Source organism: Callorhinus ursinus, unplaced genomic scaffold (assembly GCF_003265705.2).
Source record: "Callorhinus ursinus isolate GAN/ISIS: 27379988/994484 unplaced genomic scaffold, GSC_fseal_2.0 scaffold15, whole genome shotgun sequence".
NCBI lineage: Eukaryota > Metazoa > Chordata > Mammalia > Carnivora > Otariidae > Callorhinus > Callorhinus ursinus.
In genome coordinates this window covers 12552444-12570358 of record NW_027397077.1, presented here as the reverse complement: position 1 = coordinate 12570358, position 17915 = coordinate 12552444, and the positions used below count along the sequence as shown (strand labels likewise).

The 17915-nt window shown below is 41.4% G+C and overlaps 1 protein-coding gene and 1 pseudogene across 7 annotated transcripts in view; one reads left to right on the top strand and one right to left on the bottom strand.

Moving 5' to 3' along the window:
• ERC2 (ELKS/RAB6-interacting/CAST family member 2) overlaps positions 1-17915 on the top strand; it is a 985383-nt gene that overhangs the window by 37846 nt on the left and 929622 nt on the right. The window lies entirely within an intron of this gene.
• Positions 16100-16559, bottom strand: LOC112834237 (ubiquitin-conjugating enzyme E2 L3 pseudogene; annotated as a pseudogene).

The following is a 17915-nucleotide window of genomic DNA, read 5'->3' as shown; positions in this document are numbered from 1 at the left end:
TTTTTTTTTTTAACATATAATGTATTATTTGTTTCAGAGGTACAGGTCTGCCACACAGATACTTTTAAAGCTTCTGCTTATATCAAGTCAACTCACATTGTATTGCCTAAAGCATGTTACATGGCCAAGCCCAAAGTCAGTAGGGTCAGGGGAATATACTCCCTGCCAAGTCATTCATATATATATATATTCTGTTATATATGTTAACACATGTTATTATTATGTATATTGCTTAATATATATAATTTAAATAATCTTATTTGTCACAAACTATAAATATTCTTAGAACTAAGGGAATAAAGGCCACACTTTGGAAAAGACTGCTTCAGGAATAGCTCTGGAAGCAAGATATTAAAGTTTGAGAACTGTGAAGGTAGATGAGCACTATCAGTGTGGTCAAAGGTTCCTTCAGTGGCTGGGCCTTCCAGAGTATCCTAGTGATGCCTGTTTAATGGCTCAGCATCAGGCTTTTCCCTTTGTGTCTCATATAACTGGCCAATGAAACCCAAGTGGGAGATTTCAGGGAAAGCTTTTGTTTTCCTGATAAAAAGAGTAAATGTCACCAGCAATGCTCCTTCCCCCTTCTTCCTATCTTAAGTGTTGATTTGTTGTCTGGAGCTATGTCAGCTGTGTAGTAACCATGAAAGAAAGCCACGCCAAACACAGAAACTCTGTCCTGCCATCTCTGAGCACTTGCAGCAGCACACACAGTGGCTGGCCTCCAGACCTCTAGTCATGTGAGAAAATAACCACTAGTGGTTTAAGTCCCTGTTGGTTGGGTGGTCTATTACTAGCAGCTCAATATCTTCCTAACTGATACAACAAAAAATTATTGATCACTATTATTCATAATGATTATCAGTCATGATAAGCAGAAAAATAGATGCATTTCAGTGAGGTGAAGTGAGATCTTAAAGGACCTTACACATTAGAATGAAGAAACCTACTTACCAATTGTATTGGGCAACACTCCAAAGTAGTGACAAAAGCTCCTCAAAGCCTGTGTAGGTGAAAAAGGGGGATTTATTAATTCCTGTAATGAAATTGCAGAAAGGCTGAGTGTATGTGGCTGGGGCAAGGGATAGATATGTGAGAAGGGGTTACTGTGACGTGTGAGCCCTTTAGACTGCAGGCATTGGGAGAGGGGCAGTTCTTTCTAGGAAGTGAGATGAAGGACAAAGTGTTGCTGTAGGACAAAAACATGTTCATTGTACTGACTTGAGCTGTCCTTAGTCACCCTCTTTCTTCAAATATCTTAAGGGTTCCTAAGTCATATTAAGAGACTGAGGGGTGCCTGGGTAACTCAGTCGGTTAAGTGTCTGATTCTTGATTTCTGCTCAGGTCATGATTTCAGGGACGTGGGATTGAGCCCTGTGTTGGGCTCCTTGCTCAGTGGGGAGTCAGCTTGAGATTCACTCCCTCCGCCCCTCCCCCACTGTGTTCTTTCTCTCTCTCTCAAGTAAATAGATAATCTAAAAAAAAAGAGACCTGAGAAATTAAGAAGTCAATCAAATGTCATATAGGTATATAACTTTTTTTCATTTTAACTCTTATTTAAAAAGTATGAGTGTTTATGTCTTCCCCAATGTTGCATAGGCACACAGATTTAGAACTGTATAATATAAACCAGTTTAGCACCACAGCATAATCTGAAATTTAGAAGGACATGTCCTGAATTTTAGAAGACAAGAACAACAAAAGTTCACCTTCCTCATCTTGAAATAGTCTTCCTCAGCTCTTCCGAGAACTGTAGCTTTTGTCTACATTTCCAGAAAGGTGGAAAAACTTTGGTCCAGACTTAGGCAATGACCTACTTAGACTGAAACCACAATTTTAAATGGCTTTCATGGGTAGGTGAAAACTTCCTTTGGTTCTGAAGATAGATGAGATGGCTCAGAGCCAACAGTTGATTTCTTTGTTTGCTAGAATGTAGGAGAATGATTTGAAGTGAACTACACACATCTTTGTCACAAATGTCAGCTGGTTTTTGCCTCAGTAATCTCTTGCAGTCAGCCCTTGGATCAGCCATGTGCACCGCATTAGTAGCCTTACAGATTTTTATTCCCAGGTTTTATTTTATGAAAGACTTGGCTAATGGGGGGGAGGAATATAAACATTCCTGTGTGCTGGAACTTGGGAGAGCTAAATGATTTCCATCTTCCATTTTCTCTCTGTATCACTTTATTTTGGCGATGGGATAGCAACAGCACACAAGCAACTAAAGAAAACATTTTGGACTATTTCAATGGATAGATTATTTTAGTCTCACTTGTGCCAAGGCACTTTTTGAAACCAAGCTCTAAAGGGGGAAGGCAGAGGGAGTGGTCACCCTCAAAACATTCACTGCCTGATAAAATTCTCTACAGACAACATCCTCCGAGGATTTTGAGAAGCAAGTCTATGTTGACAGGAGAAAAGTAACAGAGTGATTTTATCGGCCAAAGCAGATGGGGTGGGTTCTGAACCTAGCCTTCTCTGGCCAGAGTGCAATTTCAGTTTCTATAATTAGTTGCAGGTGGAGCTCTTGTGTTGTTTGTTTTGGAGTCCACTGACATCTGTGCGCAAATTCCCACCACCCCCAGTTGGCATTTGGACTCAATAAGTGGTTTTGGCTTTGCAAGAACATAGAAAATTGTAAATCTATTTCACACACACACACACACACACACACACACACACACACAAAGCTGCTCTAAAGGTCAGGTTCTGAAAGCTGTGGAAAGCATTTTCAAAAGTTTGGGAAGTAGGTTTTAGGCAGAGTGTAGGCATGTAGCCAAGAGCTAGGGTAGCTTGACAAACAGAATTCTGGCACATGCAATTTCTTCTTGGTTTCTCTGTGAGGCCAGCATTTGATTGTATCTTGGAAGTGATGTGCAGCCATTTTGCTTTCAGTGGGAACATTTTGGAGAGAAAAAGTACAGCTACTTCCTGTCTTATAAACCCATGGCTGGGCTTGTACTGTCTGTTTTGGCTATGTACACTGCTCAAGTTAACTTACTTGTTCTCAGTTGAGGGCAATTTACCTCCCAAGGGACATTTGGCAATGTCTGGAGACATTTTTGGTTGTCACTACTGGAAGGGGTGACATCCAGTGGGTAGAGGAGTGACATCCAGTGGGTAGAGGCTAGGGATATTGATTGCTAAACAGCCCAAAGTGCATAGAATTGAGCTCTACATTATCTGGCCAAGAATGTCAATAGCAACAATGATGAGAAACCCTGAGTTAATTGGATGATTACTATATCTTCATTATTCTTAATACTTTGCCTACACTCAATTCTTTAACTTTGTGAAGTGATGATCAAAATGTATGTATTTATGCAAAAATATTCATATAAAAGGTAAAACCTGATTCAACATTGTGTGGGAAAGAATTAATTGTGAATGATATCTCTTCTTTTATCTTTTTTTAAAAAATATTGACCTGGACTAGTAACCATGAATACCTTGATTCTTTTAGAGGCAGACATTTGGTAAATAAGAGATTAATCTTTTAAGGAAATAGACAACCCTTTAAGGAAATGAAATCTGTCTCTCTCTTTTTTTTTTTTTAGAGAGAGAGAAGGTGAAGGTTGGAGGGGCAGAAGAAGAGGGAGAAAGAGAATCTTAAGCAGACTCCACGCCCAGTGCAGAGACTGACACAGGGCTTGATCTCACAACCCCCAGATCATGACCTGAGCTGAAATCAAGAGTTGGACACTTTCACCGACTGAGCCACTCAGGCACCCTGAAACCTATATTTTAAACCATCATTTCTTTATACCTTTACTGGCTTTTTATGGTGTTTTTTGACTATGTCTGACATTGATCTTGAGAAGGAAAGGAAGAGAGAATAAGCATTTTTGAGCTCCTACTATGTGCCAGGAATTTACTAGTTGCTTTCCATGTGAGCTCAACAGCCCTGCAAAACATGTGGTATCCCCATTTTATAGATGAGAAACAAGACAGAGAGATTAAATGGACTGCCAGAGGTCTCACCCTTAGGTAGAGCTGGAATTTGAATCTGAGGTATGCTTAGCTTCAAAAGTGTGTTCTTTCTATTGTCTTAAAGGGAAAAACAACAGATTTGCTTGAAAACCGGGGAATTTGGTGTGGAAATGGAAGCCCTAATATAGAGCGGAAGTAGGAATGTGCTGCTTGCCAGTATCTTAAGGATGCTGTCAAGAAGTTATACAGGAAGGACAGAAAGCCAGAACAAGGAAGGGAGCATGTTGTCAAGAGCAACAGAGGAGAGAGGGCAAGTAGGAAGGAGCAAATGCATGCTTGTCAATTACACGTGCAGAGGAGAATGCCAGAGGAAAACTCCTATCTTGGAAACCCACCCAGATGGATGGGAGGAAGCAACTCCAGGGACTGGCCGGAAAATTAAAACTGCAGGTGGTAGAAGAATGAGAGAGATTATCTCTCAGAATGCTCATTGAAGGTCTGGCAGATCTGCTCAGGTGGTTATGATTTTTGTCAAATTCACTGGACCCATAAAAGCAGGGCTTCAGGAATGGGGAAGTTCTTTATTATGGATTATTGTACTCTAGTGAGGGTGGTCTCATTCATCCAGTTAGAATTTTTCCTGAACTTGCCTCTATCTACAGGAATTTCAAGGTACATGGACAGCTTCCTGACCCAGAAGTCCCCTCAACTGGATCCTTTTCAGGTGGCTTCTGACCAGGTGGTTTCACGGGAGTTGTCACACGTATTCAGAATTTGTCTTTGGATTGTTCTCGGTCTTGTGTCTCAAAGTCAGATCTTCCCTTCTTGGGACCCAGCATTCCTGGTTTCCACTTCTCCCAGCACCTTTCCCCTATGAAACCTCTTCTTTGTCTTCTTTGAGAATCCAGCTCATTTTTTTTTTTTTTACTAATTGCTTCAGTCACCACTTATTTACGGGAAATGTAGTTGCAAGTAGTAGAGGCCCATTCAAACATGTTGAAGGGGAAAAGAAAGGCATTTACTAGGAACATACAAGTGTTCTTTTCCAGACCCTAAGTGTAGATAGGGCAGCCAGGTGTCCTGGGGGGTTGGAATAAAGTTAGTTGGAAAATAATCAGGAATAAAAGGACAAAGTCAGTTGCTCTTATTTTTATCTCACGTCTCTCTTACTTTCTTTCTTGATATCTGTTTTTATATGCTGCTTATGAAAAAGTGGCCACTCAAGGAAAGCATCTTCTCCATTCAGGTGCTTAATAGATACTGCCTAGAGTTGCTTGGTTTCAATTTCAAATTCAGAGAACCAAAAATCTGATTGGCCCAGGTTGTTTTTTTTTTTAGAGAGAGAGAGTGCTAGGTCCAATCAGCTGTGCCCAAGGGAGTCATGAGAACCACAGTCTTTCTCTCAGCAGAGCTATGGAAAGCCCTCTTTCTGAGAAAGGGGCATGATGGGAGATTCTCCAAGGAGGAAGCACGAGGATCAGGTGGTAAGGAGGAAAGGACAGCCCTTACTGGGAAATACCTTTGTGCAACACATAAATGGGAGCTTACCTTATTTCAGTTTTTAAGAAGACCACAACCAGGGCTCCTGGGTGGCTCAGTTGGTTAAGCGACTGCCTTCAGCTCAGGTCATGATCCCGGAGTCCTGGGATCGAGTCCCACATCGGGCTCCCGGCTCGGCGGGGAGCCTGCTTCTCCCTCTGACCTTCTCCCCTCTCATGCTGTTTCTCTCTCTCTCTCAGATGAATAAATAAAATCTTAAAAAAAAAAAAAAAAGACCACAACCAGGGCGCCTGGGTGGCTCAGATGTTTGAGCGTCTGCCTTCCGCTCGGGTCATGATCCCAGAGTCCTGGGATCGAGTCCCGCATCGGGCTCCCTGCTCGGTGGGGAGCCTGCTTCTCCCTCTGCCTCTCTCTCTCTCTCTCTGTCTCTCATGAATAAATAAATAAAATCTTTAAAAAAAATAAATAAAAATTGTTTAAAAAAAAGAAAGACCACAACCAAAGAAAGTTAACTACTATCACCTCTATCTGTAGACAGCTGTTTCAACAGCAACGTCAGTAGCCTTTTGGGATCTCCTGACCTTCACACCCACGTTGTCAGTCCTTACCTCTGATTATGCACATTGGAGAAATTCTATAAGTGGTATTAACTGACACCAGGATCAATTCATGCTGTCTTATCTTAGTGGACCCATGTAGTTTCTTTATATAATGTCAGATCACATCCTTTATGGAACTTTAAAAAATTCTCCGCTTTTCATAAACTCCTTTAGTCTTAAAATTCTCCACTTTTCATAAACTCCTTTAGTCTTATTGGAGAATTGGGTCTCCAAAGTGGATGAGACTATGATGCCAGTTATAAACTTTTAGAACTAGGCGTGTTATAATCTGGCATCTTCTATTTTAAGTTATAACAGTTAGCTTGAGTTCTAAAAAGTATTGTCTCCTGAGCATATATTATCTAAAAAGGAGTTGAAAAAAAATGAAAATTCACTGATTCGTCCCTTGGGTGAGATTTCTGAAATATCCATGTGAAGTAATATAAAAGTTCTCAAAGAATTTTGGAACCAGAGAAATAAGTAAATATATGAGATGGAGAGTTAGACAGTGCACATGATGACCAAATTTAGAAATTGCTCAAATTTAGAAATGTAGCAAATAATAAAGTTTGCTTTCTCAAATTTTTTAAACTTCTGTTTGTTGTTTTTAACTTTGGGGAGCCACGTACCCTTTTAGAAGCCAATGAAAACTTTTACATCTTCTGTAGAAAAATGTGTATAACCTGAATTGTGCACAGCATTTCACTTCCTTATCCCCACTCTAACCCCAAGGGCATCTGAGGATATTTAGGTAAAACCTCTGTCTAGATATTGCCACTTAATATTATATATTGCACATGTACTAGGAGTAAGTAGTTCCTGGTCGTTAATGAAATGAATGAGCTCTTGGTAATGTGAGACATGTCTTCAGCTCACTGCTCTTCAATTTTTGCTGAGAAGTAGGGGACATGTGCCAGGATTTTGATGATAGTTAAAGGGTGTGTACATTGGTAGGGTGGAAACTGATAGATGGACAGCACCACATTCACTAAACGTATTCAAGTACAATATCCTAGAGGTGACAAACTTTAGTCCACACTCAGGAATAAGTTATGCCGGAAGAGTTTGCCTGGTGTTGGGTGTCATACTGAAGTATATGTTTACATTTTCATTAAGGACTTTTGGTTCATTATGTTTGTCTTGGGGTGCCAAAATTTCCACTTCACTGCAGATAATTCTATTTCACTTTTTTTTTTGTGATTATAAGTAAAATTGAACACTGCAAACTAAGTTATGCTGTAGGCATTTGTGATAGTGCAAGGAAAAAAAGAGTTTTGGAAGTTACCAAGTAAGGGTAATTGGGTACCTACTGTGCTCCCAGTAAGACTAAGGGCTGAAGAAGACTGTAGGGTGTAAGATACCCTTACTACCTTGTGAAAATCATTAGAGACCCATTTTTTTTTCTATGTAGAGCATAACTAAGGAATAGCAGTGATGTACCTTGATAGTTCACTCTATCTTGGAACTTTACGTGAGCATGAAATTTGGGAAGGAAGAACTTGCTCAATTCTCTTTCTGAGAAGAGCCTTTGATGTGAGCTTTCTCTCTTCTATAGAAGCCTAGCCAGAGTCCAGGAGAGTGGGCACAGCATCTTTCCAACACCCAGATAGTGTAGGGCTTCTGGAAGGGGTTGGGGAGGGGGAGTTGGAGAAAGCCTGGGCTCCTGCCTTTCTCAGGCAAGCATGTGAGTCTGTGAATCACTTTCCCATCTAGCACACCCACCTGACTACAATATGTTCCCTTGATAAGAATAAAAATGATCAGTATAGCTCGTAAAGCACTTCCTACGTATACCCTAAATGAAATAATGATATTTCAAACACTGTGCTGATGGGCTCACATATGGTATCTCATTTAATCCTCATGATGACCCTGTGAAGTAGGTACTGTTAATAATATCACTATTTCAGGATGCCTGGGTGGCTCAGTCGGTTAAGTGTCTGCCTTTGGTTCAGGTCATGATACTAGGGTCCTGGGATCGAGTCCTGCATTGGGCATCTTGCTCAGCAGGAGCCTGCCACTCCCCCTGCTTGTGCTCTGTCTCTCTGTCTCTCTGACAAATAAATAAATAAAATTGTTAAAAAACTATCACTATTTCATTTGTGAGTAAGGCAGGGCTAAAAGAGAGATAACTTGTCCAAGGTTACAGTTAGTAAGTGGCAGAGCTGGAGTTGAGCCCAGCCAGACTAACTCCAAATTTGGTCTCCAGTTGGTCAGCCCTGATTGGAGTATGGAGTGGTCAGCCGTGTGTACACAAGGTGATCTTAGGATAGGTGTGGACTCTGCATTACACAACTCGGAGGCCTAAGCCACTGGACTTTACAATGAGAAAGTCATTGCCTTTCCAAATCTCACCTAGTTTTTCTGATGAACTTCAGTGAGAAAGTCTCAATTTTGGTACCAGTCTTGACCACCTTCTTAATACCTATTAGGTGTTTCCTGCCCTTACTGTGGGATATGGAGTGACATTCCTAAATGCTGTTTATCATAATCTGGCAGCCCCAGTTTTACCCTTTGTATCTGATATGCTGTCTGATTAGAGTTTCTGTGAGCAGACTGGTAATGTGGCCTTAGTGGGGCCTGCCTTCTTGGGTCTTGCTTGATTGTCTTTGACAGTGGTTGAGAGTACCAGCTTTGGAGGTGGATTACTTGGGTTCCATTTCCAACTGTGGGACTTCAGGCAACTTTATCTTTCTGAAACTGTTTCCCCACTTGTGAAATAAGTGTAATAATAGTACCTGCTTTAGGGGTAAATTTACTGCTAGTGGAGTAAATTTAATTGGACTTAAGTTTAATTGGATTAAATGAGGGAGTTCATGTAAAAAATATTTAGCACCATGCCAACATGAGTAAATATCCAAATAATAGATGATGATAACCATGAGGGAAACCAATCTGAGGACAAAGGTATCACATGGGGAAGTAGAGTGCTAAAAGAATGGCAGAGAAATGGAATCAGAGCCATATCTGAAGATTGCCCCATCTCCGATTTTCCTGCAATTTGTATAAGCCAATTTGAGTTCAGGCTTTGTTACTAATAGCCCAATGCATCTTGACTGATAGAGCCATGAATATTCAGGGCTCTCTGTTTAGAAGCTTTATGGTTAGAAAAATGAGGAGATTCCAGCTCCTGCCATGAGAACCTAGTCTAGCAGAGAAAATGCTGTCTCATAAAAATCCTGTAAAAAAAGGCCCATAAAAAAGGAAGAAATGTGTTCCTGCCATTAAAAGATATAATTAAATTGATTTAGGAGCCCAGAGAAGGAAGAGATGAAGGAAGACTTTATATAGGGAAGGTGGCATTAGAGATAGTCCCTGAGAATGGACAACTATTTAAAATGGTAGGTGGGAGCAGGGATCGGTCATAGGGGGTCCAAGTTCTCAATGAAGGGAACGGCCAAGAGGAACTAGATGACTAGAGATTTATTTCATAAAGCATAGATATGGAGGTAGGGCAAAAGTAGTGGCCCAAGTATTGCACTTTTTTTTTAAAATATTTTATTTATTTATTTGAGAGAGAGAATGAGAGATAGAGAGCACGAGAGGGAAGAGGGTTGGAGGGAGAAGCAGACTCCCCACAGAGCAGGGAGCCCGACATGGGACTCGATCCCGGGACTCCAGGATCATGACCTGAGCCGAAGGCAGTCGCTTAACCAACTGAGCCACCCAGGCGCCCCCAAGTATTGCACTTCTACCTAAAGAGGAGAAGGAGAATTTGGCCCTTAGAGATCACTTTTTTATTTTTTCTGAATTAAGAGATGTTATTATGGTGCATAATAGGTACAGAGGCATATATTGGGACAAACTGTATTTTGTTTCTATGATTTTTCCTATATGTTCCTGGCTCTGTGATGTCCTCTGCCATGGTACAGCAGAAGGATGACTTTAAGAGCTCCTCTGTCAATATGCTAAAGGTCAAAAGGGAAAGGTGCTTATGAACCCAGCAGAAGCTATGGATCTGTTGGGTTGCAAAGAGCTTAATTTTCCTTGGCTTGATTCTTTGACATCCCTTTTCTATTATTAATGTGTATGTGTGTGTGTGTGTGTGTGTGTGAGAGAGAGAGAGAGAGAGAGAGAGATGCCATCTCCAAAATGTCATTGTTAGATGTGTAAGTATTGTTATATGTCAAGGAAATACCATATCACAATTTTGGGAACTGTTTTGTTGTTGTTGTTGTCCTGTTCTCAGGGGTGGCTGGGAGAGTTTTCTTGACCAAGGCATTGACCCTTTTAGCTGAATCCAAGCCAGTTCATGTTGTATTGCAGATGGCTGCTCAGGAAAATTTTGGGCCATAGCCAGACTTTTCTCATGCTTCAAAAAAAAAGGAAGAATCACATTACATTTTTCTGGTAGGCTGAATTGAAGTATTTTCTGCAGCATGAGATGGAAACTGTAAAGTTTTGTATCACTATAGGGAGTAATAGAGAAAAAAGATGAGGATGACTTCCCAGTAAAAGCTGTTGTCTGAACCCTCAGAAAAGGCAGACTCTCAAGTTGCCCAGAAAAGGTCACATGGCTTCCAGGTCTAGATAATTCCACACATTAATCCAACCAGCTAGAAACCTGAGGACTCATAAGAGGTGTTTGATTGATTGATTTTTGTAAACTTTGGCCTGTTTTGATAATCTTTGTCTGCTGATTCAATCTGCTACATAATCTCTGGCCAACTAAAACTCTTAGAATGACACTTTAACAGTTTGTACCAAAGGAATGATCTCTCAAACAAAGTTCTGTAACCCAAACCTGTCCATTGGCCTTATATGTGTTTACCCATTTTCCACTGGAGGTGTCATTGGTGTCCCCCAAGAGGGTCAAGCAAGATGATGACTGAATGGCTGAAATGGATCAAGTCAACAAATATGAAACTTCTACCATGTGCTGGGCTAGGTGCTGAGAGTATAAGTAATAGACAAAATTTCCTGCCTGTATGGAGCTTCCATTCTTGTGGGGAAAACAAAAGGAGTCAAGTTTTGGGCTTGAGCCACTGGGGAAGGCTGAGGCCAAACAGGCTTAGTATGCGGGGAGATCAGGAGTTTGTTCTTGATCATGTTTTGTTGCAAAGCCTCATTCATCCAAGTGGTGATGCTAAGTAGGGATGTGGGTTCGGTGGAATTGGCTGTCTTGTGGCCTCTGCTAGAACATTATGGAGGTGGTGAGAGTACATATTGGGCTGCAGTGGGTTAGAAGTGGTAATGTTGATTTTTTTATATTTTTTCTGCAGGTAGCTTGGCTTTGAAAATGGTAACTGGAGGGATGCAGAGTTTGGGGAATCTCCTCTCACCAATATGTGACACATTTGACCATATTCTTACCATGCAGGGAATAGGCCAGTAGAAAAAGGGTTATTGGTGAAACAAAGTCTGAAAGGGGAGGGAGAAGAGGAGTTCAGCTGTGGGTGGTGGCAAGGTTTCCTCAAACCCAGGGAAGAGCTGGTCAGGAAAGGTCCAGATAAAGAGACAAGGTATGGAGTAAAAGAAGATTAAACCTAAGGAGATTGCTTGGTTTAGTGAAAAGACAATGCTCCAGACTAGGAATTAACTTAGATTTCACTTTGATGCAAAAGAGGATGTGATGTTGGCCAAATCACCTCCTATTGCTGAGTCCCAGTTTTCCCTTTTGCATCACTACATTGAATAAAATTGTCTCAAAGGCTCATGTTGGCTAACACATGCCACAGGTCTAAGCTAAATTTTCAGGGAAATTAGGAGTACCCCGGTGGCAAAAGAGTCATGTGTGCAATTTGATGGGACCATGTGGGTAGGATGTGGCAGGTGTGGTTGAAATAGGCAAAGGAAGGGGTGCCTGGGTGGTGCAGTTGTTTAAGCGTCCGACTCTTAGTTTCGGGCTCAGTTCATGATCTAGGGTTGTGAGAGTTAGCCCCACGTTGGGCTCCATGCTCAACGGGGAGTCTGAGATTCTCTCTCTTTCTCTCCCTCTGTCCTTCTCTCCTGTGCTCTCTCTCTCGCTCTCAATAAATGGGTGAATCTTAAAAAAAAAATAGGCAAAGGAAGACATGTTGGTGGTCAGTATGATGTGTTGGTGGTTTTATTCAGGTGCTGCTGATGGGGCAGTTTGCTTGCTGTGGGACGACACAGCAAGCCCAATACTTGGCTCGGTGGAGACAGGAACCACCAGCATGTCCCAGGAGACATTTTACAAGTAAAGGCTAATTTTACTTTTGCTGTTGATGGCATTTCTCAGCTATACTAATTACTATCCTGATAGAAACACTGCAGAAATATACCCTGTGCTCCCAAGAGTGCAGAGGAGTAAAGAGGTTGTTCTTAAATAATCCAAGAAGAGGTTTTACCTGTGGATTCAAGCTACAGTGCTTCCTTAGTCATGGTTTTTTTAGTGGAAGATGCTCTGGCTTAAACCGAATTTCTGTGTTTGCCTTACTTTTAGATTTCAGACTATGTGATCTATTTCCTATTCAATATCAATTGCAAATAAAGTTATTGTAGGGAGGAAAATGATAGTTATGAGTTAAATGTTGTATATCAGGTTTTTTTAAAAAAGATTTCATTTATTTATTTGAGAGAGAGAGAGAGAGCATGAGCCGGGTGAGGGGTGAAGGGAGAAGCAGACTCCCTGCTAAGCAGGGAGCCTGATGCTGGGCTTGATCCTGGGACTGTGGGACTCTGGGATCATGACCTGAGCTGAAGGCAGACACTTAACTGACTGAGCCACCCAGCCGCCCCATGTATCTGTTTTTTAAAAAGGTGTATTGTAAACTTGGGAATTATGTTTTGCTTTCTTCTCCTTCTTTTGCTTTCTTCTTTAGTTCCTTAATAAATATCTGGCTGCCTCTCCATCCATCCATCTACTTATTAAAATAATATCCCTGAATATAGTAATTGTTTAGTAAATAGATGTTGAGTAAAATGCACAAGTATATACAGAGCCAAGACCTCTTGGGCTTTGTGAAGTCAGGAGGCCTGGATCTAGTCCTCACTCTGCCATAATTTGGCTGTGTGACCTTGGGAACTAGTTGCCAGCCTTATAAAACTGGGAGAATTCATGTAAAACCTGGCTTTCTGAATTTTTTCAACACTGGGCATGTCTGGTAGCCCTGAACCCAGTGAGCTGGAGTTAAATAGTTGTTGCTTACCTTAGCTGGGACGTTGTCTCTCCAGGTTCCTCTAGGCCACACCTTGGTTGACAGGTATACATTCTTAGTCTGAAGGTTGAATGGAGAACATTTTCAAATTCAAGATGTTAATAAGATATGAGCATCTTTGGATCTCAGAGACTTGGATGAAAATCCTGACCCTACTGTGAGAGGGGTGGTGGCATCATCTTAATACTCCTGGCCTGTAGGAGTTTATCAGCCACCCACCCAGTCTTGGAAGTGGGAAAGGACCTCCTTTTGATATTTGGGGAATGAGAAATGGGCAAAGTGTGTCAGGCATTGGTTAATTCTTGAACGTCAAAGGCAATTGACATGATTATGGGTGATGGTGGAAGTCTGGTGCCTGGCCTGGAGTAAAAGGGATCAATCATGTTTCCCAAATGCCTGGAACAAAAAGGAAGAGAAAAGTATTAAAAATTCACCATAGATTAAGGTCTCACCCTCTATGCTAAGAAGGCAGATGCTGAGGCCCTTTTAGGGAATTTGCTTTGCAGGAGAGGAGCTGCCTTTGTTTGCTTTTCTGATGACTTGGATTTCTACAGCTGCTCATGGTTCTTGAACTTCCTGGAAAAAGTACAGGCAGATAGAATTGTGATGAAATCAGCATCCCAGCCCTATGTTTCCTAAGGACACTGTTGATTCCAATAGTATTTAGCTTCATTCCAGCAGCTGGCTTGGATTTTATATTGGGATAGATATGACAAGGGGTGTAGTGTGTATTTGTGTGTGTGCATGTGTGTGTAGATCCAGTGCTATAATTAAAACAGGATAACCATTACAAAAAATTGATGGTTATTTGATTTGGGGGAGAAATGGCTTTAATTTCCCCAAGTGTTTCATTTTCTTGGTATTCTTCAAATGTGCATTATCTTTCAGATGACTAATAGGAAGTTCAATACACTGGAGTACACTTTATAATGAACAGTATTTGAAAAAAATTGAGCTTATTGTACACTTCCACCAGAAGGTAATACGAAGTTGTTAGGAGTTTGGGTGGGGTTTTGGTGTCTGAATGCTACTGTTCTTTCTGCCCCTATCCAGGGTCTGACCAAAAAGGGATATATACCTACAGCCCAGCAGTCAAAAGAGAAACATGGCATGGCTTTATTAATCCCCAAGGATAGGCTCAGTATCCCTCCATGCAGGGATTTTTTTTTGACTAGTGAGAGAGCTTGCCGTTCCCTCCCCATTAGACCTCTAGATGGCCATGCCTGCTGCTTGTTGACTCCATGTAGCCACCATGTTCAGGGGGAAATCAAGGTTAGCAAGAGGAGGGGGTTCTGCTGTGCTTACCACATGGATACCCAGAAGTGAAAGGGTAAAGGAAGATGGGCAGGGCCCTGTCCGTCCAGACAGGGAAAGGCCCTGCCTGCTTTACTGGTCCCCGTAGCTGGAAAGTTGTGTGGATGTCAGAACTGTTGGGTGGATGGCAGAACTGCCTAAGAAGGCTGTGTTTTCAGGAGTGGTCACCGTGGGAGAGCAGGAAGCAGATGGGAGGTGTGGGGCCGCTTGCTCTTTTGGGGGTGCACAAGTGGAAAAGAGGATGTGGGGCATGGCTGTGTTCCTTTTGCTAGCATCCACATTCCAGTCAATGTCCTGGTCACTGGTCAGTCATATTGGCACTCCTTTTTGGGAGTGGGGCCAATGAAGACTGTCAGAGAGGTATAAGTCAAGGATGATGGACATTACCTTTTGATGTCTAACACCTTCATAAGAAATTGGGAAATAAGTTTTGTCACAAATTTCCACACATAATGATAAACCCTGCTAATGTGTCTATCAGGTTTTTTTTCCCCCCTAGGCACTCCCATATTCTTGATTTTATAATTTGCCCTTTATCAATAGCTAAATAGGTATTAGAATAACATAATAGTAATAACTCATATTTATTGGGAGCTACTGCATACCAGTCACATATATTGACTCCCTTGTTCCCCAAAATAACATAGTGAGGTAGTTGTCATTTCCATTCTCATTTTGCAGATGAGAACACAGAGGTACATAGCTAGCAAATGGCAGAACAAGGACACCAACGTAGGTGGTCAGGTTCCAAAGTGCATATATACTTCTGTCTCTGGAAGAGGTGGGTTAACAAGAGGATGCTGGCCCAGGAATTGGGAGACCAGCATGTAGCTTAGAGCCTGGCTTGGCTCTACCACAAACCTGTTGTGTGAGTGACAGCATATTAATGAATTCCTCATTTTGAACCTCAGTTTCCCTGACTATAAAGTGAGGATGTGATTTCTATTCAGGGTTTTTGGGCACAAGACTCACTGTATTAGCTTCCTGGGGCTGCTGTAATAAATTACCACTAACTAGGTGGCTAAATTTCACAGCAGAAATTTATTCTCTCACAGCTGTGGGAACCAGAAGTCCGAAATCAAGGTGTATGCAGGGTTGATTCCTTCTGGAGGCTCGGAGGGAGAAAACATTCCTTGCCTTTCTCTTAGCTTCTGTTGGCTGCCAGTAACCCTTGGCATTCCTTGGCTTGTAGACACATCACTCAGTCTTTGCCTCTGACTTCGCATTACCTTCTCCCCCTTGTCTCTGTGTCTCAAATCTCTGTCTGTCTTCCTCTTATGAGGACACTTGTCTTTGGATTTAGGGCTGCCCTAAATCCGGGAAGATCTCATCTCAAGATCTATAACTTTAATTATATCTGCAAAGGCTCTTTTTCCAAATAAGGTCACATTCACAGATTCAGGGGGTAAGGACTTAGACATATCTTTTTTTTTTAAAACATCTTAAATTTTTAATTCTTTCTTTACAGATTACCTAGACCACTTTTGATTAAGAAAACTGTACAAAGTTAGTAACTGCCACAAGCAAACGCCAGGCGGTGGCACGTGTCAATTTTCCACAGAGTCCTGCTTTTCGGGGTGTCTGAGTGCATTGCTCGGGGTCTCCGCTCACCCTCGCTGGAATCGGTCACGGCAGAGTTTAGTCCACAGGTTGCTTCTCCCTGTATTTCCTTGTAAACTCTTCAGCGTTCTTACAGAAATTTTTTACGGTCTTTAGAGTATTCTTCAGCTAGGTCAGCCCGAAGTGGGTGCTTGGGCTGGGAGTTGTTCACCAGTGCTATGAGGGACTGGATTACTTGGTCGGTTTTGGTTGCCGGCTTCCAGTTTTTCAGCACTAATTACTGGCAGACAGACCTGCCCCTCATTGATATTCGGGTGATAGATCTTTGTTTTAAATGTGATCTTCAGTGGTTTGAATGGGTACTCTGCTGGAAAGTTGATTTCGATTCTGAAGGCCCCTTATCATATGGAGGGTTGTCAGGAACAATAAGCCCTTGCCAAGTCAATAAATTAGCTTCGTCAACCTGGATGTTATGGTTTTTCATTCCACATTTGTGGATTTCTTCAAGCTCCTTCATCAGCCTCCTGCTGGCTGCCATCTTGTATCTGATGCTGCTGCTTTCCTCAGGACTTAGACATATCTTTTTTGAGGCCACTGTTCAACCCACTACACTCACAATCCAGCTTTTTATCTGCTGCAATATGACAATGACAAAAGATATTGGAAAGGAAAGGATTAAAGCTAGGTAATGGCTAACACCTCCTGGGCAGATTGATGCAGTGGGTAAGAACATAGTATGTGGAGTCAAGACCCCTGGTTTCAAGCAATGACTCTGCTACAGTCAGCCGTGTGACCTTGAACAAGTCACTGAATGCTCCTCGGCCTGTTTTCTACTCTGTAAAATGGAGCTAGGAATAGGAACATCACAGGATTGTTAAGTGAATGACCATAAAGTGCTTAGAGCAAGGTTATATCAGTGTTAGCTGTTCTTATTATTGTTGTTGCTGTTGTTACTTCCATTTAGAAGTTAAGTTTATGCCCATGATTTTAATAGAGAAATAAATTTTACAGGGATGCATTTAAAATATGGCAAGGAACAACCCACAAGTATGCTATTTTTCCACGATATTTTAAATTAGGATGTCCAAATGTGTCTGAAATGTGAGGATTATACTTTCCAGCACGCTGAAACAATTTTTGGCTTAATCTTTTTAGACATCAAATAAGCTGAAAACGGAGCGTGGTTGTGCTCACGTTGGAAGAGGCGGGCAAGCAGATGGAAGGTGGCTGAGGGAGCATTTTGATGTGCTCATGGAGGAGGCGTTAATATTTCAACATCTTTCTTGTTATTTACAGATAATTTTTATGATAAATTTTCAGAGATGCTCAGTTTTTTTCCCTTTTCTCTGAGTGGCACAGAGTTGTAGCAAATCAATCTTTTAAATAAGAAGCTGAAGAACTTAGCAGTCTCCTGTGTGGAGACTGACTGCAGTTCGATTTTTGTATCTAAAATGAAGTTTAGTTTTCTGGATTCTGATTTTATTTTCTGTGATAGTTCAACGCCTTGCAAAATTTCCCCAATAGCCTAGAGTCAGCAGGAGTGATTATTGGCCTAAGTTTTGTTTTAAAAATAGATGAGCTGATTGCTTTGTATTAATATTATATTCCTATTCTATTTTAAGCAAAGAGGAGACAGAGTTGAATAGGAGAGTCCATAAATTCTTCAAAGGCGGATTTGTAGTGGAGGACAGATCTTCAAATAAACCATCACAACATAGTATATGATAGATGCTCTGACTGAGGTGTGTTAATTGCTTCAAGTAGTCAAGGAGAAGTCTTCCAGAGGCGGATATACCTGCATTTAAATTTTGCCTCTAAAATCAAGATCAGCCACTTGGTCTCTCTTTGAGTTTCTATTTTCCCAATAGTGAGGTTTAAATGAGATAATATACAT